Below are 24355 nucleotides of genomic sequence, written 5' to 3' on the forward strand. Positions count from 1 at the left end.
AAAGCCAGCAGACATGCAAACTGAGGGATAAACACAGACCAAAACCAGGCAAAACTGCCACCCTCTAAATGCTTACTTGTGCATACCTGGTTTACCATAATCATCCTCTCCACCGGCAGCGTTTTATTATTTTTCCAAAAGGACAGATGGAGAAAATCCACTGAATCAACTAACATAAAACAATTATATGAGTTCTATTGCTAATATCAAACACATACACAAAGACAAGAAACAGATTCAAGCAAAAAAACCACTTTGTCAATTTATTATGTTCTGGAAAGACTATAAGAATTAGAAATATGAACAAAAGAAATCATATTTTGGCTCTACTTAACTGTTATACTTTTCCTAAAACCTTTATTACACCTGATCATGCACAATCATCCTGTGAGATTAGCAATTTTCAGCCTTTTTTCTTCAAGTTGGATGAACATCCATGGAATAGCTTACTTTCAATGACACCATTTAACTAACCACATCAATAATGTATAAATATCCAAAAATATTTGGGTTATTTACACATACTAGGAACATTTTTTCACTAACCAGATAGGTGTAACATTAATGATTCTCCATTAGGTAACCAACTATTGGTGCCTTTTTCAAACTGATTTTCTAACTGTTTTCACAACACAGTATTTGACACCAACTAGAGAACAGAAGGATGACCCACAAGGGTCTGGGTGTGCTCCCGACCATCTCCTCATCTGTTCTCCGAGAAAGAACATCTTGCTTACTTTCAGCATTGCTCAATCACTTTACTTCACAGCTTTACCAGATATGTATGTGTTCTTAAATAATATATTGCTTATTTTGGCTTACTTTTGAGCTTTTCAAAAGTGGTATCAAGCCAGCCTCCGGCAGCTAACACTTACAATCTTAGCTATTCAGGAGGAAGAGATCAGGAGGATTGAGGTTCGAAGTCGGCCTGGGCAAACAGTTTGTGAGACTCAATCTCGAAACAAAACAAAACAAAAAAAGACTGGAGGTTCAAGCAGTCAATCAACTGCCTAGCAAGGTGAGGTCCTGAGTTCAAGCCCCAGTGCCACGAAAAGAAAAAAGGTGTCAAATCTGCAATGGGGGAGGGGGGTTGTAATTCTTAGAAAAAACTATCTAGCTTATTTTTTTAATAGTTTCTTTTGCAAAAAAAATTTCTGTACTGGATCTATTAACTTCAAAGTCTTTTGGTGCAGTCCATATTCTTGTTTTATCACTATGAAAACCTCCCCTAAGTCTAAACCTCAGAAGAGTAAACGTTCTTTCCTTTACTCAACAGTTCCTTTACTCAACAATGGGTACCATCTTTAAGTAGTCACACACACGAAGAGTTTTAGTCTCATATCAAAATGCATTTCAGACTGTTAGAGGAAGTGACTTCTTCCGATGACAGATCAGAACACACAGTGAAAGGGGACTGCTGCAGCCCCAACATGTGTGTGTGTGGTCAAGTGCTGCCCAGACTGGGCAAACTCAACCTAGCTACTTCTCTGCCTGATGTGCCTGAATCACGTTCCAGCGTAATGCCCTTAAGTAGATGATCCTGGGCTGGACTGAGGGAGCAGCTAATGTTTCTCAGGAAACGTGAATTAAAAGAACAAGTGACAGCAATTCATCAGTAATTATCTATTCAGTTGTGTTGGTGTTATGATAGAAGAACCAATTTTACTTATACTACACTTTTCCCTAAAACGCTAGTTCTGAGTCCAAAATCAAACATTTAAAAAGTACTTCCATAAAAACAAAACTCCTGCCAATTTTGTGCAATTCCAGCATTTACGTTCAAAAGGAAAAAGTCAAATTTAAAAATTCGGAACAGGGGGAGAGGGACAGGAGGGCAGGGGGGAGAAATGACCCAAACAATGTATACACATATGAATATATGAATATATGAATAAAGAGAAAAAACTCAGAACAGCAAATCACAGGGGCTCACACCTGGAATCCCAGCTTCTCAGGGTAATCACACTCTAAGGCTAGAACACCAAAAAGTTACTGGGCACCCACAACAACAAGAAAGCGGGACGTGGTAGGCACACCTCTAATACCAGGTGTAAGTAGGAAAATCACGGTCTGAGACAATATCCAAACAATAACTGAAACTAAGTTAATTAATTAATTCCAATGGCATACGCCTTGACATAGAAATAGTAATGAAGTTACATGATGGTACCTTTGGATATGCAGCCTTAGTTGTGGTAATGCCACAAAATCTAACTTGTTACCACACCTAACTAGTTAGGTCTTTTGACACTGGTCATTTGGGATATTTAACTTTTGTTTCAATTATTAGATTAGAAGTAATGGATATACACAAAAAATGGAATTCTTTCAAAAGAGGAAAAATTAACATCAAATTTTCATTTGCTACTGTGTACTAGCAAAATCAAAACATTGCAAATCATCACAGAGTAAAGAAAAACATTAAATTCAATGAATTCTTGAATTAGGAATAAACACACTATCACAGAACTTCACTTAGATATGCTTTTGTAATTCCACCAGTAATTCTAAGAATTCTTATTACTATATTTTTCTGATAGAGAAATTATAGTTATTTTCCTTTAACACATGTAGTCAAAAAATATCACAATATGCAGGTCTTTTTAAATTTATAATTAAGCATATCTAGTGTTAAGGAAAGAAAAACTAGGCCAAACACAAACTTTTCTCTTCATGACAGACTGAATTTAAAAGATCTTAATTTAAACCTAATACTCAGACCAAAATAAACTGAAAAAAACCTTAAAGGTAAGTTAAACCTGCAATAAAAATATCAACATACAAAATTTTCATTAAAATGACTAAAGAGAAACATTTCACAATTTAGAAGAAATAACTTTTCTACTTCATGCCATATAAAAAATGTACAAAAAGTAAATTATGTACATAAAATCTGAAAGTTCATTGTGATTACTACAGAATTGTGAGATTATGCTCAAATTGTTATTTATTTTTTCAGTAATTTGCACGTATTATATAATGGAGATCTCAATTTAATAATCTAAGAAAGTAATAAATGCATGTAAATTATTCTTAATAATCCCACCATTCTCATGCTGCTTAAAAAAGTAACAAAGATATCTATACTAGATACCAAAACTTACAGTAGTGACAATGGAAGTACAGTTCTATACACATCCACAGAAATTCCAGGTCATCCCAAAAACTGACTTTGGCCACGGGTCAGATCAGAGGTCATGAGTCTAACCACCAGCCCACTTTGGTACCCAGATGGACCACTTCCTGATGCTAGCACTGGATACATAAAGACCAAGGAGCAGATCCGAACCCCACAGGAGCTCCCCACTTACTTAGAGAAACGAAGGCCAAACAAGTGGGGATCATTTCACTAAGCATGAAACAGAGGAAGAGAATATTTCTGAAGGGGATAATAGGTTCATTAATAAATTTTCAGAGTTTATTTACTGCCTGAAGGATAGGAAAATAAGTGTTTCCAGCTGAGGTTAAAGCAAAACTGTACAGTAAGAAATCAGAGTCAATGTTGGAGTTAACTAGTCAAAAGGGCCCAAGACAACAATAAAAGTCTTCTATAGTGCATAATATTTAATAGTCAGCATTTATTTGATTTTGTGAGAACATCAATTCTGAGATACTCTACTGATTGAATAACAGCATTCCACATGTTAAAAAGAACCACCAAATTAAGTACCAATTAACTGTAAAACATATCACAGTTTGAAAAAATGTGAAACATAAAAAAATGTGTTTGCCATAACAGCTGAAAGCACATAGTAAAATCACAAAATATCAACATTTTAAAAACAATAGACAGTATATACAAACAGCTAAGAAAACACAATGTTCCAAACAGAGGCAGAAGTAATGTAGGGAAACTTCTTTCACAACATTTTAGATTTCAAGAGATTATTTCCATTAAAAATACCTGTATGAACACCAATTAGGGAGCTTCAGAGCTTCACTTAGTACAGTGACAACTCATTAGGATTTCATCACTACCAATCCTAAAAAGGAATATTATATACTTCAAATTAGAACCCTACAACAGTCCTTATCTGATTTTGTAATTTAACTCAGACAATTTCCTATTTATAAACATGATATTTAGATATTATCGTATTATATTACAACTAAAGAACCAAAACATCAAGCAAAAAATGAAATATCTTATGTACAAACACACACAACCTGACAAGAAAGGATAGATCCTGACTAACCACATTCATTCCCTTACCAGTTGAGTATCAAACAGAAAGAAAAAAATGGTGCTACTGTATGTTTTGAATGATCATTTTTAATTCAGTACAATAAAGAAAATGTGCCACCTTCTCTCCCATACTGCGCCCTTGTCTGGACCCCCCAACCTAGTGGATGAACCACCACTATAGCTCATTGGCCAAGCATCCAATCTGAAGGCAACCTCCATTACCCCAAATGCACTACACATTCAGCATCCCACTATCAAGCTCTCCCTCCTGACAACTCAGGAACCCATGCTCTTCTACCTGCCCACTCTTGCTGCTCTGTTCACTGTGGTGTCACCTATTTACAGTGCTGTTTTTAGAAAGAATCCTACCAGGCCTCAATACCTATTGCTGCTCTAAAGTCAGACAGACAGGCTGAAGACCTGCTGTGTCCTAGGGAACAATGCTGTTTCTTATGAAAACCACAGCACTGATGAGGTAGAAAGCAAGATGCCTTGACAACAGGAATGAAGCTGTTCTGCTTTCAGGTAGTTGTCTTAGTGAAGAAACTTGAGCAGATAAATAATATGAGATACTGGAGCTACATTCCACAACTAAGCAAAAAACCAAAGAATGAATTTCTAAAAAAGAAATAGTCTACAACTCTTTCTAAACTATTAAGATCTAGTTTACAAAAAAGATAAGCATTTTACTGTTGTGCTTTCATTTTAACTAAAATAAATCCCAAAGAATACTAAATTTAAAAAAACTTAAGAGCTAAAAAAAGGCATGACTCAGACTATTTCTGAAAATACTAGTTTGAGCCAAATAAAATTGCAAGTTTTAGAGAAAAAAGTAGTTGAATTCAGCAATTTCCCTTCTCAACCTCATTAAGTTACTGGTCTCATCTTTCTTCAAATTATTTTTCACTGAACTTTGTTTTTCTTTTGGATGGCACTGAGGTTTGAACTTGGGGTCTTGTGCTTGCCAGGCAGCAAGCCCCCAACCCTTTTGGCTTTAGCTAATTTTCAGATAGGTCTCAAGCTTTGGGCCCAGCCAGCCTCAAACTGCAATCATCCTTCCTAAGCCTCCTGCATAGCTTGGATTACAGGGGTAACAACCACAACTGGCTTGCTGAGATGCTGTAGAGGGTTCACAATTTTTGTTTATGCTGGACTCAAATTGCCATCCTCTACAGCTCTATTTGCCAAGTAGCTAGGGTTATAACTCACTGGACTTTTGAGGACAAATGTTCAAATTCTTTCAGAACTTGTCTTTTTATACTTTTTACACTCCTCTTAAATGTTATAGTTAGTGAGGGAAAGTTAGAATCCCCTTACATACTAGTCCATTTTTGACAGCTAGACTTTTATAGCATGCCGGCCCTAGGTTCCATCCCCAGCACTGCAAGGGAGAAAGGGGTAGGTTCTTTCATCACAATCATATTCTCTGGGAATATTTTCACTTCTTGTCTTATAACTTTCTTTCTACTAAAACAACAGTAAAGCAAGGAAAGGTGAAGAATAAAAGACAAGGGTTTGATGCCCAAACTTGGTAAAAAGCTAAAGATGTTACTACATAAAGAATTATTCCATAACATTAATTTACAATATTTCTTCCAGTTACTGTCTCATCTTTACACTTGATGCAGAATTCCAGGAAGAATGACCCGATTTCTTTCCCTCTGAAAACTCCACTTCATTCCAGGTTCTCACTTGCAAGCCTACAGCATCAGGTAAGTAAGTTTAACATCCAGCTGGGCTTTCACTGGAAGGGAGTGACAGGGACCAGAGTGGTGACCCATCCCACTAACACTCATCTTGTTCAACATAGTGTGTCACCTCTAGATTACTTACCATAGCTACAAGAATGTAAGTAGTCTTAAAATTCTACTTGTGTTGGGAATAATTACAAAAGAGAGTTATCATATGTTCAGTACAAATACAAGTCTTCCCCAAATATGTTCAGTCCCCAGTCAATTGAATCCACGAATGTGGAACTGATACACACAGAGGGCCAAGTCCCTATGTGGTAATGAAGAACAGTGCTACAGAAAATTAATAAAGCATACTTAATATTTTCCCAGAAGACTGACTTGGTATATTCTAAACTGAAGCTCTATAAAGAAAAAGTATAATAAAAAAAGTTTTAGTTGAGGGCTTGGTCATATATATTTCATATGCAAAAGCTGCCTTTACTTCAATGCTCAGAACACTATAAAAGTGGTTTTCCTAAGTCATTTCATTCTATATTTTTTTAATTTTTTACATGAACATGTAAGTTTCTTTTTGTCTTTTTTTTTTTTTTTGGTGCTGGGATCGAACCCAGGGTCTCGCGCATGCTAGGCAAGCGCTGTGCCACCGAGCTACATCCCAGTCCCACGTGTAAGTTTCTTAATCTAAAAAAGTAACACATGTTGGACTATGTTATAAATTTCTATAGTTGCTGCTAGTACTATACCACAGTGAATTTCTGGAGTTCAGTGAATGTTTTCACAACCATGTACTCTCTTCTAGAAACTGAAGAGCCCAGCTTTGAAAAGGGCGATCAAAAGCATGTTCTCAAGGTTACACTAGGCTTTGGCTTTAAAAGAAGTGAAGGAAGTGCAGCCCAAATGTCAGAGCATCCCTGAAAGGTAAGCACTGGTGTCAATGACAGTGACCATTCAGTTGCTAGCTAGCTACAGAAGCATGGAACTCAATGCACCATTCTTAGCACTTTATCCTCCAGGAACTGGAGCAAAAGAAAGCAAGGTGCCCACTCCTCCTCCTGCCTGTCCCATTACCACCTCTGGAGGAGACATTAATAATCATGAAAAAGTGAATACTGTGAGCATTCCCTGCTCGATTTCTCCAAATTTTAATATTGAAAATAATCATCTGACATATACCACAGCTTTGAGGAAATAAATTCTTGGGGCAAGAGGAACTATTAATCAGGGAAGACATACATATTATGGCAAGGAAAAAATGTATTGGCACTAAAAAATGCAAAGCAAGTAACTACAAGCACTGAGATATAAAAATGTAACAGTGAATAAGGTTATTTTTCTGCTAATCTCACTGAAACACACCAAATGTCGTTAGGACACCAGGGCAAAATAGTATGCTAAAAAAAATCACATTGGATTATGATTTGGACTGCCTTAAATCTAAGAAAGTACAATGAGCCACCTGCCACATTGCAAACTTACAAAGAATGATGTCATCCTAAAGTAAGTTACTAAACGTCCTAACATAAAAAGCTGAATGCAATTATTTGAATAAGTAACTCAAGATACCAAATATTTTCAAGAATATATTCTTTACATTAAACAGTTCATGTATTTTCACTACTTCAGTAAAGCTCATATATCTTTCCAAATGTCTTTAAAGAATTTTATGGTTTCTATGATACATTCAAAAATGGGCTCAGAAATTCCGGTATCCATCCTCCGGCACAGTCAGGATGAATTCTATGCTGTTCTGTCTGTATAAAAAGAAGCAACAGGCAAATCATGCCTAAATTTTCCTTCTTAATTGGAAAGGGAGGAGAAAAAAAAAAAAAAGCAAAAAGCTCTCATATTCTTATATGCTATCACCAGAATCAGGTTTTTTTAATCCATCCTCAAGGTTCACTATTAAAACTCTTATCTTCATAAATTCAACTGACTTTTAAGTTAATACAGCAAACTGTCATAAATTCAATATAAAACATATTCAGAGATCTGAAGTAATTGTCATTGTGCTTTACACACCTTTAAATAAATGCTCTCAAATATAACAAAAATAGAAGTTGCTCTGTCATGAATAATTAATATTATTAATACCTACAGTTAATTTTAATAGGATCCTTAAAAATCTAAAAAATGTACCATCTACCCAGTAAGTTAAAAGTCAATGTTACAACAAAACTATCATATAATAAAAAACAATCTCTGATACTTTCAAAACATGTTCCTAAAGATGTACATGTACATGTCTCTGTGGTATGCAAGCAGGCATGTGCACACCTGTGGCTCTTCGTTAAATATATTCCTAAAGGTAAATAAGAGAAAGTACGGTAGTAGCCTATGGTGTTGAACAATAACAAATTAATTATTCATCTTCACAGATAATAATCATGATTACTTAATACATGTGTACATACACATTTCTAATTTTGTATTGATTACTTTGCAATTTAGTAAACCACAGTGTATTACATTTCTCCAGAGCAAGACACTATTTTTCAAAATTACACAGATAGACCATTAGCATTGAGTGAATTTACTTTCCCCAACAGTGCTAAAGATATGCACAATTTTTATTCTTTAGAGTTGCACAGTAAATGATTAACACTAGCTCTGCTCATTATCTCCCTCAGCAAAACTTCTCTAAAAACAAATAAATCAAAAATGCCTCCAACATTCCTGAATAAATAAATTATAGCCCTATTCAGTGGCAGAGATGATATTTTAAAAAGCTTGTGCAAGCTCATTGTATGATTTTACTACAAAACCACATTTGATAAGAGGAAAAAAAACTGCCCACGTTTTCATTCTCAACATGGTTTTTACTAGGAAGAATGCCATCTCAAAGATGAAGAAACTTTACAATAGCAACATATATAAGAAGTGTTAACCCTATGTTCCAACAGTTTATAGTAACTGCTAATTAGGAGTGGATACTTCTCATAAAGACACTTTTAGGAGCCAGGACTATTTCTCTCTCATAATGAGAATGCAAGGGTAATGACAACTAATGGGAGCCATTGCTATATGATCACAGAAAATAAATGAGGACATTTATATAATAGGAAACATAACTCTCAACTTAAAAATATGCATTAAGATAGAATGCAGAGAATTGTTCTTTTGTTTTCATGTAACAGTACAAGTTCTACCCTAAACAAATGTCATGAAAACCACTGACAGCAGGTTGTGGTAAAACATGCCTGTAATCCCAGTATTTGGGAGGCTGAGGCAGGAGAATCACTTCAAGGCCAAGACCTTGTCTCAAAACAAGAGGGACTGGGGAAGGGAATCCTGTGTGTGCAGGTTTTAAGCAAAAAACAGACATCATGTACCAACTATACCTCCACTTCATATGTTTAAATAATCCTCAGTACAGAAACAGTACGAATTAAGCATAAATGTTAAGGGGAAATCTAATGAAGTGATAAAACTGCATTATATTAAAGTGAAAATCAATGCATTCAAGGATGCCATAAGGCACTACTGGGTCATAAGTCTGTAGAACACTGAAGACTATAAGCTAAAATCTAAAATTACAGCTACAATGAATAACCTATATTTTATTCAAACAACACTGAAAAACCATTTTCTTTAATGAATAACAAAAGTTGTAACACTAAAACATCTACTATAGAAATGCTTTATAATTATTCTACTCCCACCTTTAGAAATATCCTTCAAAGTACTTCCTAAAAGATTTTGGCATTTCAAAAAAACACATTCTGCAAATAATTCAGTACAAAGCACAATAAGTCAGCTTCTTATTGCTGTAACCTAAAAGATTTTTCTGGAAATTAAAAAGAAAGCATGTAAATTAAGTGACTGAAACATGCTTTCATGTAGCACCGTAATATGGTAGCCATTCATCACCTGAAGTCACAAAACACTAGGTCTTGTCTTTAGCATATTCTAATGAAGCCTATCATGCAAATGAGAATGACCTTTTCCTTGCATTCTGCAAGTTCACATTTATTCCAGGACTACATAGAGTTTGCCAATACAAACTAGCCAAAGACTGCGTAATTATTGTAATCAATTAGTTGTTAGTGTCATTCTGGTCATTTTCAGCTACTGTCAATTAAGCCATTTTTGAGAGAGCCACCACTGACAACAACTTTTCTGTTATTATTTTTTAAATGTGGGAGGAAAAAAAAAACAAAGGAAAAGATGGGTATAAGCAAACTTCCAATATGGCTGCAAGGCTGCATCCCTCCCAAACATGTTAAGATTCAAGGCAAAACTCCAAAGTTGGCAACAGACAAAGGCTCTCTGGCAAAGTTGCATATCCTTAAAATGACATTGAAGTTTTCTGCCTATACAATTAAACATTAATATTTAAATATTTAAATGAAGGACACTCTCCTGTGCAGCAGTTCAGACTTGGTAGAACTTGGGCCCTCTTCTCAACGGTTGAGTAAACAGGCCATACCCTCTGCTCAGAAACAGTCTATTCTGCAGACAGTTATGGATAGGAAACATTACGGCAGCCGGTAATTAAAGTAAAAACTAATACTGCCTCAGAGATGGGGAATTTTGTAAAGGAAAATCATTTATCACGGCTTACACTTCTCACAAGTGAAATGAATTGTCTCTTTCTTTAGCACATATCCATTTAAAACTAGTATATTTGCTAAATTAAAATGAGGCCCACTTGCTGACCTTAATTGTATTAGCTAATAGCTGTGGAACAAAAACATAGTAAGTCTTAGAAAATATTCCACACATATCACACAACATAAAGCCTTGGAATTTTAAATAGGAGGATCAAAATCAAATACCAATTTAAATTAAAGGATATCCCAACACCAGAAAATTAGATTTAAACTACAGTATTTCCTTCATTTGGTTCTTTTAAAAGTATTAAAAAAAAAAAGGGACTAAAGAAACAGACCTTTCCCACTGCTAGGTGCTAAAGAAAAATATTAGTTTAATATCAAACAATGTTCTATCACTCTATCTGGCTATAGAAGACAATGTAGTCAATCTTCACTTCTTAAAGTATTAAATATTTGGCACTAGGGAAGTAACCCATAGTTTTAACAGACAGAAAAGCATTACTATACCAGAAAGAAATCTTGTTTGTTATACATTAGAAACTATCAAATAAAGAAAATAATAATATTGAGATGAGTAATTTCCCTGACATTCTTGAACTCAGAAACAGTGAAAATAAATCCCAACCCTGTTTGTACATGTCATCTAGGGATCCCAAAACTCACATTTTCCTTATTGATATAACCTGGGATCTTTTACAAGCTAAAATTTCTGCCTATTGAGAATTACTGATTTTAAATAAAACTTATTTCGAGGCATATTATAAAGTAAATCAAATACACATAATATTAGATAAACATATAAGTGCATCACTTTTTTTCTCTTCACAAAAGATAAGGAATTAAAACCAAAATTATAAACACAAACAAAAATAGGCATACATTCATGTATCAGGTAAGGCCATTCAGGTTCTTTATTTCCTGTTACATGAAAGTATCATTGTTGATGACAATGAATTGCAATAATTCTTCAAATTAAAAAATCTATGAAAGATTATGTACCTATGGAAAAGAAAACTATTACAATAAAGATATTATTTTTATTATAGTATCTGCAACTTCCAGGTGTGGTGGCACATACCTGTATCCTCAGCACTTGGGAGGCTGAGGCAGGAGTACCACAAAGTTAAGGACACCTGGGGCTACACAGGAAGATGCTGTCACAAAAAAAGAGAGAAAAAGAAAAAAGAATTCTGTGACCATGAATAGAAATAACTTTCCAAAACGAAAAGACAAAGAGTGATACAATAAAACTGAAATGTCCGAAAATAGTTTTTGCAGGTATTACTTGACAATCTTAGAAGGCTAATTGTGGTACAGTGGTTTACATTTTCAAGGGCCTGTATAATTGTATGGTTTTGGGGAAAACCTTGTTTAGAAATGTTTGTTTCCATGGTGATATGCAGAGTAAAAGGAGCAATCAAGTAGCAATGAGTAGAGTGACATGGAAGATTTATTGGTTTATTTCTGCATACTGCTGGAACCAGTCACCTCATAGAGTGTCAAACACGTACAACTTGTCGATACTGACACAGAGCCAAACAGCAGGAAGATAATTCTTTTCATTCCTGTCAGAAGAATAACCCAATGTGGTTCTTTGACAGTTACCAAGAGGGGACAAGAGCAAACAAGATGAGCAAAAAGAGAAAAAAAAAAAAAACCCAGGAAATCTGAAGGGCCTAAGGCTTCTCACCAAAATATAAAGATTCCAGGCATGGAACATGGAGCAGTTGCTCAACTTGTCTCAAAGGAAAAGCTAACATGGAACGCTTCACAGGAGATGAGGCCAAGGCAGCACGGCTGCTCAGCTACAGGATAATGTCTTTACAGTAAATACTTGGGACAACTTGCGACCGAAGTCCTGTTAGGACACTAATTGTCCATGAAAGCTGACCTGCAGCAAAGAAGCATAGTTCAGTTCCAATAGTGCAGGCTCCCAAGTATTAACATGATTGTGGATGACAAAAGACATTCACATATCACAAGACTCTGGAAATGCTACGATCACTGCACAGGACTCACTGAAAAGAGATACTATTCAGACTGATACTTCCTCAACAGAAATAGAAAACTCTAAACACAACATCCAGGTTTTCTACATTTTAGTGCTTTTCTAAATCTAATGATGGGAGACAGAGAAAAAGGAATGATAACACTTTTTAAAATTACAGGTTATTTAAGAAAAAATATTACAATAAAAAATGAAGCATAACATTAAGTTTCTGGCAATATGTACTCAATGAATGATTTAATGTTGCTAAAATGTTTCAATTTGTTAAGAGTACTTAGTATAGAAAGGTTTAAGCATTTATTACATATTGTAATTTACAATTATTGCAGCATTTCAAATTTTTCTATAAGCTAATGAAGTGGATAAAGCACCTTTCTAATACAGTAATTTAAAACTACATTAGGTGACTTTAAATTACCTAGCTTACTATATCTCATAGAAAAAGCTACAGACAAAAACTAGTCTCTGTGACTAGTTAGTTAATAGCTGACAGTAAGTTGAGTTAAACATTTGTGGAACAGAACCATAAGCCTGTGTGTAACTACTAATTTTAAATCAAAGTATACTAAAATTTGTCTACAATTGGAACTATTTTGATGCTTAAATTGACCTAAATAACAACGTAACAGAAAATTAAACTGATAAGACATTTAATTATTCAGTGTATTTTGAAATTACTCTGTAAATATTGAATAGGTTAAAAAATGTAACATCATGGAAACACTTAGATTTTAAATAAATAATGAAATAAATAAATAATACACACACTCACATGCGCATGTGACTTTAAAACAGGTGGAGAGAAGTGAACACACAGAGTTTGATGGTTGCACCTCCATAATTTTGCCATCTTTCTGCATATGTACAATAAGCTATGACCATTAGGAGAAAAGGCTGTCTAGTAATACCCATTAAGGATAAAATAAAAGACCTGGAAAATGAATTAGCAGTGCTTAGTACACTTATCTTCCCAAAATAGGTACAGTCGAAATTAAAGTTTTCTGACTTTATTGCTCTACCTAATTAGTAATTGAAAACCTGTTTGCAATTCATTAAGTGAGTTTAACCTCAAAAGGCTTAGAAATTCATTCCAAGAAATGAGAAAGGAATTGGTATTTTTCACTTACTAAAAGTAAGTGGACCATTTTGTTTGACTTTAATGAAATGTCATAAATGTACATAAAAATATTCATGAATTGGTCAACCTACAGAATGATCAGATCATAGAACCAGATGGGATTTTATTCACCTAGCCCAGCTCAATGAATGTCTCCTCTGAGTTATACCAACAAGGCAACACCTCTCACAATTAAAGGCAACTTATAACTCTGTGGAGTAGCCCTCTTTTGGGCAAATTTAATTTTTATATAGTTCTACTTAGACTGATTTTAAAATATTTAATTTCCAGTTTTCAATTTTTGCATAAATTGCTAAACCAATACCCAAAATAAGTGCAGTGATACTTTAAACACTTTTATTAAGTATTGGGGATTTACACTGTGCATAAAAAGTAGCAACATTTGCTTTTGTCTTCTAGGTATGAAAAAAAGAGACAGGCAAAGAAAGACTCTCCAGAAAATAATTCATCAAAAAGTCTGTTCACCTAAAAAGACAGAGGAAGGAGGAAGGAGGAAGGGAAGGTGGAAAGAGATCAAAGTAGAAATGATATGTCTCATAATTAAGATTTAAAGTTAAGTCTAAACCCATGCATACTTTTTAATAAAATATCTTTCATTGAAAATACTGGGCTAGCAGAGTAGCAAGCATGAGGCCCTGAATTCAAACTCCAATAGTGACAAAAACAAAAAATTGCTTAAGGATGGAGAGGGTATAAAGGAGAATGATAGCGGTGGTGAATTCAACTATGATAAATTGTAAGAAATTTTGTAAATGTCACGATATACTCCCAGTACAACAATAATAAAAATAAAATGCTAATGTGCAGCCTATTCAGGAAAACAAACCTAGAAAACTGATAAACAATGCTCACAAATGATGTTTATGGGCATTGTCCTCTTTATGTTATACTTGATGACCTATTAGCCAAAATGCTCATTTAAACCTTCCTTCTACAGAATCTGCACTTGGAATACCATGACATAGTAAATCATTCCTTCCACAAACCTAGGGGACCCTTTGGAGGATAGTGAAAAAAGGAATACATGTCTAGATCAACAACAGTTTTAGTCAAAAGTCAAAGGTGTCAATGGTCTCTGCAGAACAGCATACAGTGACAAGTTAAATCCATTACATATACAAGATCACGAAAGGGCAAGGCCAAGGAAGTTACCAGTGATAGAAAAACTAAAAGCAGCAGCAAGCCAGATCATAAATGAAGTAAATGCAGATTCAGAAAGACACAAGGCTTGGTGAAGAACAACAGCTACTTCAGATAGTGACAAAACACAAGGCAGTGACTGCTTCTTTTCTCCAGTGAAGGGCAAAAGTGGAACATTCAACCATCAATATGACTGAGTTAAATGATTTGTCTTGGTGCTAGTTTTTCATACAAGGTGGACATTTCTTGCATTTTAATACTCACTGGTAATATAATCTATGTTTTTAAAAACATTCAAGCTAGAGAATCCATGATAAAGAGTATTTTTAAAGTGTGAGGAAACACAGTGAGAATATTACAAACCACAAGTAACATGCAGAACTTCACGAATGTCAAAAATTGCATATCACTTCCGATGCACAATTCTTTCACAGCTTGACTTAAAGCAGATAGGGTTGTCAGGTACACTCCTGACCCTGAGAACCAGGAGAGCACCATATCCACTGTGTTCTAGAGGCATTAGTGGAATGAGTACTAGATCACTGTATACCACACTCCATTTTCCATTTAATTATCAATAACTGTCACCTTCTAAGAGGCCATTCAGAACTTCAATGTAATACACACACATACATACACACTAGTATCAAATTTCACAATTTAATTATCTCTTTCGGGGGACCAGTGGTTTGGGGGCCAAGAGAGAAAACACAGGGGAATATAATAAAGCAGACTATATACAAGTATGAAAATGTCATAATGAAACCCAGTATTTTCTAGAATATATGTTAATAAAAATTTTAATTACCTTTCAATATTGCCAACCAAATCTATCTCACAAGCATTTTATAGCTCTTACAACTGCTTCTAACCATAGTATAAAAAAGTAATTTCCTACCATGCTTATGTCTTACTGAATGTGAGCAAATATTCTAAGCTGATGCCAAGTAAGTACAGAAGGGCTATACCAAGTCACATTGTTTTTGCGTATGGCCTTTATATATCACACTTACTAATGGGTTGACGCAAGCTTCTATCCCACTGACCGAAAGTGTCCTAAAAACACTTAACAAATTCACAGCAACTGAATTAAATGAGGGAACCAATGAACACTCGAGAAAAAGATCCCCTTCTGTGCAGCATCTAGTAAACAAGATTTCATGCTATTTGAGCTATTCTCTAGCTGAGAACAGGAACTACACAATGATTCATTAATGAGTAAGAAAAATAGAAGAAATCAAACTGACTACAAGAATGGTTAGCCCAGTATCCAGGCAATTTCTCATTTCCCTGATAAATCTCCTCCTTTGCCATGACCAATATTTCCTCCATGGACACAGTAGAAGTTCATTAAACAATAAATAACATCAAACTATTGCTTGTCTTCTTCCAAGTACTGTCCTTCCATAGTAGCATGTGCCTCTTTTTTGTAGAAACAATAAATTATCTCTAAAGTAAACACTGGGCACTGACCATAAAAAGATCTTGCATTCAATTCTGTATTCAGATCAAAGCCTGCCCTGGGTGTGCTGGTCTTCAAAGCAGCAGAGGGCACAAAACAGAAGTGACAGTGAATTGTACCAAAGGAGAGGCTCCAGGAGTACCCTTCCTTGTTTTATTTGCTCCTGGATTTGTTTGTTTGGTTTTTGTTTGGATTTTGGTGGGTTTTTTTTTTTTTTGGCAGGGGGGAACAGAACTAGAGTTTGAACTGAGGGCTTCACACTTGCTAGGCAGGCACTGTACCACTTGACCCACTCCTCCAGTCCTCTTCTGATGATTTTTTTAAAGTCATTATCATTCAACACTGTTGGCTGATATCTAGTCCTTGCAGTTCCCTAGGCACTCTCCTTGTTTTGTTTGTTTTACCTCTTTCCTCCCCATTTTCACTCTTCTGCCTCAATCCATGCACCTATATGAAGACCCTCCCATGCTCTGTGCATGCCGTTCCTTCACAGGCAGCATGCTCTCACATTCACACTCCCAGGACCCTTGCCAGGAGAATAAGATCAAGTCCACCTTGTTCCAACTTTTCTCTCCACCTCAGAAGTCTATCCGACAACTTCCTGAATGGAGGTGGATGATCTTTCACATCTCAACTTGAATGGGAATATTCTCGACAGGAATACAGTAATTTTTAATGTGAGAAAATTAAGCAAAAAGCAGAAAGGATAGCTACTGACAGGACAAGATCTAAGCACAGAGCAGGATGTGCCAAAAGAATACCTTTATAAATTGTATCGTGTGGGTCATCTCATAGAATAGGGCATTTCATTTATCAAATTTCCAAACAACTTAATCTCTTCATGCTCAACTCCCTAAAAATTCTCTCAATTAGTCACCTTAAATTTTAGGATTATCTTTATTTTGCGTATCTCTTTTACTTCCATCTTCAAATTAATTGCCAAATCCTGCAGTTTCTTCTAATATTTCTTACGTCCATGTTGTATTTCTATCCCCACTTCTATACTCTTTCCAAGCCTTCATCACCTCCCCAATAAATGGAAGCAAGCCTCCAAACTGGTATCCCCACCTACTCTTCCTTCTCTTTTCCAAATCCACACTACATACCAGAGGCATCTTAAGTATCTTTAACTCCACATGAAGGTTATACCTTAACTGTCCTAATAAGAAGGACAAAAGGGGTCACTATTAACAAATCATGTCAATAAAAATTTGTCTGTGGGTAAATTAAGGTCGATACATTAACATATATTTTAAAAAATCCTACCTGGTACATTGCTGCTTCATATGTCTATGTAATTTGGTTCCTGCATCCTAACACCCTGCTTGGCTTTTGATTTTGATAATCAAAGGCAGTTATTCTTTCCACACAGAATATGTACTTCCCAGGCTTAGGCATAACTTACTGACCCTAATGATTCAGGCAGGATGGTTGGTCCTATAAAATTCGCCACCCAGTAAATATGTTGTGTGAGGGACTGGCTGAAATCATTCTTATTTGATGAGAAGATGCATCACAGTTCTTGTAATTAAACTGCACTCTTAGCTATGATTCTTGGATGTAGAATGTATGAAAGCAGACAATGAAAATCCTAGAGATCAGAAGCAAAGGAACCTGAATGGGTACTAGTGACTCAAATTGGAAAGAAGGAAAAATCTCTTCATGTCACTAAAGTAGAAATTGTTCTACTTTAAATACTACCAGTATTTAATCATCAGCCTCCCACACCCCCATAAAGAGCTGAAAACACACTGTCCACAAGAATATTACAGACATAAAAGAACCTCCTTGGTATCCTCCCTGACCTCAAGGAAAAATGAGAACCATTCATAGAAGGATCCAAGCAAAAATGGCTTTACAGGTGGCTTACACCTATAATCCCTGCTACTGGGGAGGCAGAGAGCAAGTGGATCAAAGTTTGAGGCCAACCTGTGCAAAAAAGTTAGCAAGACCTCATCTCAACAAATAGCTGGGCATGGTGGCATGCACCTGTCCTCCCAGCAATTCAGTAAGTGTAAAGAGGAGGATCACCCAGGCATAAAGGCAAGACCCTACTCTAAATGTAAAGTTGAAGGAATGGCTGAAGTGGTAGTGCATCTGTCTAGCAAACATGAAACACTTAGTACAACTCCAAGAACCACCAAACAAAAGCAAGCAGAAATCAACATCCAACTAGGATACAAATGGGCCACTCCATCAATTTTGTATTCAATCACATTTTAACAAAACACTATTAAATTTTGCTTGAACTACTATAGACTTCAATGACATTACATTGCCTACTGAAATATGAAACTACATAGACAACATAAAAAGTACAAAGTACTTTTCACATAGTTGGACAAGTATTAAAAGTAAATGAGCCTTAAACATCTGTTTCAAAAGTAAACAGTAAAACTTAAAAGGTGAAGAAATTCTGTAAATATGAGAAGGTTACAATTTATTTTTAAAAAATCCTAAGAATAAGCTATTTATTTGTGTATTTTAAATGGTAAAATTAAATCAAATATAAGGGAAGAAAACCTTAACAGGTTTACTATAAAAACTTGTCACACAAACTGTTTAATGATGGCTATATAAGAAAAATGATTTCATATTTCATAGGTTGCTTTTAGGTCTATATATATAACTCAGTTTTATTACTGAAAGTAGGAATGGTTATGCTGAAAATAAGTAAATTTTATACTTTGATTTATCTTGAATATATCATGTCTATATACTCTAATAGAATCAGCTATTGTAAAACTTAAACAGGAAACAAATGTCACCATCTAACTCAAAAGCACAATCTTGACTTATCCTGCTGTCCAACCCAATTCTAAGGAAAACAGACTCTTCCTTAATGAAGTAATTGTACTGGGAAATAAAAGGTATTGACTTTTAATATCATTTTTTGGGGCAGTACTGGGGTTTGAACTAAGGGCCTCACACTTGCTAGACAGTCACTCCACCAGTCCTTTTCATGTGTGGCATATTTTGGTAAACTACTTGCCCAGTCTGGCCTTGGGGCTCAATCCTCCTGATCTCTACCTCCAAGTAGATAGGACTATAGGTGTAAGCCACAAGCACCTGGATTAATATCATCTTTATACATAATTTTTACATACCTAAAATTCAAGAAAAAACATTGCATTAGAATCAATCACTTGAGCCAATTTGGAAATACTAAAATACATGCAGGTATATGGATGCATATGCACACACACACACACACACACACACACACAATTTTCAATGGCATACATAAAGAAAATGTTTTCATTTTACAGGCAAAGATGAAAATAAAAGTTAACAGATGGCATATGTATATAAAGTCAATAGTTTACTACCCCAAAATAGTTTCATCTAATTGTTATTACTAATAAATACCATCAACTATAATAATTGCAATAAATAAAATTCACGAACTAGCAATCATCTCTTTTTGATCTTCAATTCCTACGGATATATTCATTAAATCAATTATTATTACTTATATTAATATGTATTACATAATATACATGCTAGTTAATAATGAGCTTTTTTGTACAACTCTGAATTATCACCCAAAACATTTCCTAATTTTGCCATAGAAATATAGTCACTTCCTTTTTATTTATTTGGCTAGTATTATCACCAAAAATGAAAGCAGTATTTAGAAGACAGTTTAATAAAATACTAGCTACCATAAATACTTCAACATGATATAAACTTTTTGAGTTAGTTGCTTCAATTCTAAAATATAGCCACCGATCTACAAAATCTATGTAAAATAAAGTTTACCCTATAGTTTAAAGTACTTGAGGTTATAGCTGAACCTGGTACATGCCTATATTCTCAAGAAGTGGGAGCAGGAGGATCACAAGCTAAAGTCAGCACAGACAAACTTGGGGAGATCCTATTTTAAAACCACGGTTAAAAAAAGGGGAGGGGAGGCTAGAGGCATGGTTTAAGTGCTGGAATGCTAGCCTAGCTTGCATGAGGCCCTGGGGTCAATCCCCAGCATCACAAGAAAACAAATAAATAAATAAGGTTCTTAATGTTATTGCAGTTTCCCAACGCACATCTGAGCTGAAAATGTGCAGAAAGCCATTTAACAGAAAGCACTGCAGTGAAAACAATAATGCCGCTGAAAATGTCATCAATTTCAACATATGTGAAGTTAACCATACTAACATAAGCTACAAAAGTTACTGATACATTGCTTTGTATAGGACAACTTAATGATTATTTAAAACCAGTCTTCATATTTTAATGATTTTTATGATTAGAATGTTTTGATTGCAGAAATTTGTGCTATTTGTTTAATTTCATTCACCTACTAGATTCTTGGTTCCTTGGGGATAAGGACTCAAAAGTTATTTTTGCCATGAATATGGAAAGCTGAATGTACATAAGGCATTCAGTTAAATAAAGACTGGTTGAAACTGTCCTGGAGTTGCTTTACTGCCAAATAAATGGAGCAATCCATTCACAGGGTATCAGTGATTCCTAAACTGAACATTTATGAACTTGCTTCCATTAATAAATAAAAACTGGGCTGGCCGAGTCGCTCAAGCAGTAAGAGTACATTCCTAGCAAGCAGGAAGTTCTGAGTCCAAACCCCAGGACCACCAAAAATAAAATGAAATATAGGGTAAAACTGATGTACATTCACTTACTCAAAATCACAACCCAAAAAAATATGCCTCCTGTGATATTAGAATTGCAGTAACATATGTAAGAATAATTGAATAAAATAAGCTTTGTTAACTGCTAAAACACAGATCCCAGTGAGGAAAAACAGTGGAATGTGAGTGCAATGGAAACATTAATGCCTCAACCATCACACACAAATAATGCAATATTAGAGCAGCAAAAGTATGTTTTAAAAGACCATGTTTGATTAAGTGCTATGATTAGAGTATCAAAGTTCCTGACTCAGACCCATAACTCTTTATGAATACACGCTGGAAACCTGCTTTGTTGCCTTCTCACTGATGGCAAATAACACACAGCAACTGTGCTACTACAGACAAGATTACTGATAGCAACCAAATGGATAGAGGAGGAGAATTACAGAGAACAGACAGAAGAACTAAAAAGCATTTAGGGATCATTCGGGCATTTGAAAACAGTCTTTTCCAGGTCAAATATGCCAAGAACATGGTTTTCTTAAGAGTCCATCAAGACAATATACACAAAATGATAATCCTGAATCACCAAAAGAGTATGAAATCATATTATGTAATGATTTCTAGAAACAGGAAACTACAAGGTTAATTTTTCCAAAATGATTACAAGTGAAAAAATGCATGAGGGTAATCCTCAATGATTCAGGTCAATTTAACAACCTCCATTCACAACCTTTGGGACACTCAGTAGCTTTCCTCTACACCGTCTTTCAGGCCCTCAGCTGTGCCACCTTCCCCGCAGAGAAAACCCTGAGAAGGCATCAGGCACTCTGCCAGGGCATTCATTAGTCAATTCTGTACATCATGTCCCTGCCGTGGTTCTTAGTACATGTCATTTTCACTAACCATGTGATCATCCCAAGCAGGAGAAACATACCTTTTCACCACACAGTCCAGAGCCTAGCCCAGCATACATTTCAATTTCAGTAAATACAGGTTGAATTGATTTTTAAAAAGCAAACACATAAGCTATTTCCTGCATGTGAAGCACATTTTATTAAAATACTAATAGATCCACAAAATATAGGACAACAACTCAAAGAAAGATGTAATTGTTCACTAGTGAGAGAGAGGAATGTCTTTAGAGAAGAGGTAGAGGTAATGCCGGATTTAACCAAATGCTTAAAATGCATTCTGGGAAAAAGGGACAATGTAAACACAAGTAAAAAGAAAGCAGGACACGAGAGATAAATGGAAGACATCTGGTTTACTTGCAGAATTTGAATAGAGTAGTTAGCACGAGGTAAGGCCCAGAAGGCTGGCATGAGTGCCTACGAGGCTCACAATGGAGCATAGCAAAGGTGGACTCAAAATCTTGGCAACAGACTGAATTCCTCCCTGGAACTTCCAGCACTTCCACTATGTGAAAAGCAAAGGGAATGCAGGTTGGAGGGATGGCTTAGTGGTAGAGCATAAGGACCTATGTTTAATCCATTGCACCATCCAAGAAAACAAACAAAAAAGCAAAGGGAATACACCTAGTTTCTTTACCTCCTTGTGAGTCCATGTTTGGCTGTTTTACCTCCTAGCAAATCAGAAAACTGTGTTCTAAATAAGACTTCAAAACACTACCTGACATTATGAGGAAACAAACTACTGGCAAACTTTTTTTCCAGGTAGTACTATTCAATCTACATGTGATAAATTCTAATACCTGTAAGAAATTTTACTCATAATACAACTGCTTTTAAAAACTCTTCAGTTTTGAAATAATGTTGAAAATATCTCAGATTATAGTAAAAAAGAGTTTTCATTACTATTCAAAACTAAAAAACAACAAAGACATAAGCAAGTACCAGGATAATTAAACAGAAATGTTCATTTTTTTGAAGAAAAAATAAATTGTAGTCCAATTATTAGGCTAACAAAGCAAGAGAAAATATGGGTAGAAAAATGACAGTGATCTGCAAAATTTATAAATGTGCCTTTTGTATAACCACAATGATCATATTTTATGCTGTCATTTTGCATTTAATTGCTCATCCTGGTACTTTTCTTCCTAGAAGCCATCAGTATCCCACAGAGCTAAATGCTGAACTGCAAAAAACATACTGTGACCACAGACTTAGGAAAAGTGACTTTGCTGAGCTGTGGGGTATGACAAGTTAATTCTTGCAATTACAATTTTTCTAACAATAAATGAAACTACCAGTTATGACTATCCTATTTTATTAAAGGAGTTAAAAAATTCTTTATAATAAATTGTTCAAATTAATTTTTAAAACTTCAGTTAATGTGAAAAAATAACTTTTCAAGAAATTCTTCTATAGTATATCCAAAAGTAAAACTTACCACCTCAGCGGAAATACACAGGTGAAATATATAAAGAGCTCAGTATGCGAAGACATAACTAAGATTTCCGAATGTTAATACACAAGCCCCAACTATTAAGAAACCTTATAGGAAATGTCACATACTGGCATATGTCTTTCAAGCATTACTTTTAGTTCTGCTATATTATGTTAAGTATAATATTCAAAGGACAAGTCCATTAACTGTCACTTAGAAATTAATAGCTATTACACAATAACTTATCTACAGGGTGTAAATTGTTCTAAATTTAAAATATTTGCAATTGTGTCACTTGTCACATGCCCAACAGTAATAAAACAGTAGGAAATCATGTATTGTTAAAACATAGGCTATTCTCTGTAGGATAGTAAACATACTACAAAATTTGGGAGATATTATGTCTTGATGGCAGAAAGAAGACATTTCACTTTTGATAAACTTCCCCCCATATTAAAACCAAAAGTCTTTTTATTATAATGTTAACATATTAAGAAAAACCAACCTAAGTTGAACTAAGTCAAGTTTTCCAAATGCCCAAATCAAGTATTCTTATTAGAGAAAGCTATCTATGAAATAAATATTTTGCTAAATATATATGTAGTTATATATGTAAACAATTCCATTATCAATTTAAAATTTAACTGAAGCTATGTTTTCACTCTATGATGACACAATGTATATTGTCACTGCAATATATTAGAGTATGATGTTAAAATGTTCTGGGTAAATTTGTTATGTTTTCCTCAGGTGTTTAACAAACAGGTAACACTGCTAGTTTTTTAGTGTATAAAATTATCTCCATGTCATTTCCCAATTTCCAAAAAAGAGTTTATAGGGCTAACAGAGTGGCTAAAGCAGTAGGGTACCTAGCAACCATGAGACCCTGAGTTCAAGCCTCAGTACCCAAAAATAAAGAATACCAGAAAGGAGTTTATGAAAGTGATAATTCAATATGTATTTAAGACTTAATAATAAAAAGTCCTAAAATTCTGGAGAATCTTGGAGTTTTTATCCCAAATCCTTCATGTGCTCTTTTCTTAACCTGGAATAACGTATGAGACTCAGAATTTTTCATTTACAAGTACACTTACAGATTACATAGCCAATCACTGACTGTGCATGCTCAGATAAATGAAGCAAAGAGCACTGGAATGTAGCCATCAGTAAGGAAGACATCTACAAGAGGCATTGGATGATAGGTCCTCTCTGTTCCAACACTTGCTACTTAAG

At 35.0% G+C, this 24355-nt stretch overlaps 1 protein-coding gene and 1 long non-coding RNA gene across 7 annotated transcripts in view; one reads left to right on the forward strand and one right to left on the reverse strand.

Moving 5' to 3' along the window:
- Znf407 (zinc finger protein 407) overlaps positions 1–24355 on the reverse strand; it is a 447403-nt gene that overhangs the window by 291985 nt on the left and 131063 nt on the right. The gene's annotated exons all lie outside the window — the stretch shown is intronic.
- Positions 1–24355, forward strand: part of LOC109681066 (uncharacterized) — a 38507-nt gene that overhangs the window by 2349 nt on the left and 11803 nt on the right. Inside the window, exons 2-4 of one of the 2 annotated variants that reach the window (XR_012446972.1) lie at positions 5786–5898; positions 6680–6798; positions 12035–13159. This is a non-coding gene — a long non-coding RNA (uncharacterized lncRNA). Of the gene's footprint in view, positions 1–5785; positions 5899–6679; positions 6799–12034; positions 13160–24355 lie in introns of those variants that run through there. The other variant, XR_012446973.1, reaches the window with a different exon arrangement.

Source organism: Castor canadensis, chromosome 4 (genome assembly GCF_047511655.1).
Source record: "Castor canadensis chromosome 4, mCasCan1.hap1v2, whole genome shotgun sequence".
NCBI lineage: Eukaryota > Metazoa > Chordata > Mammalia > Rodentia > Castoridae > Castor > Castor canadensis.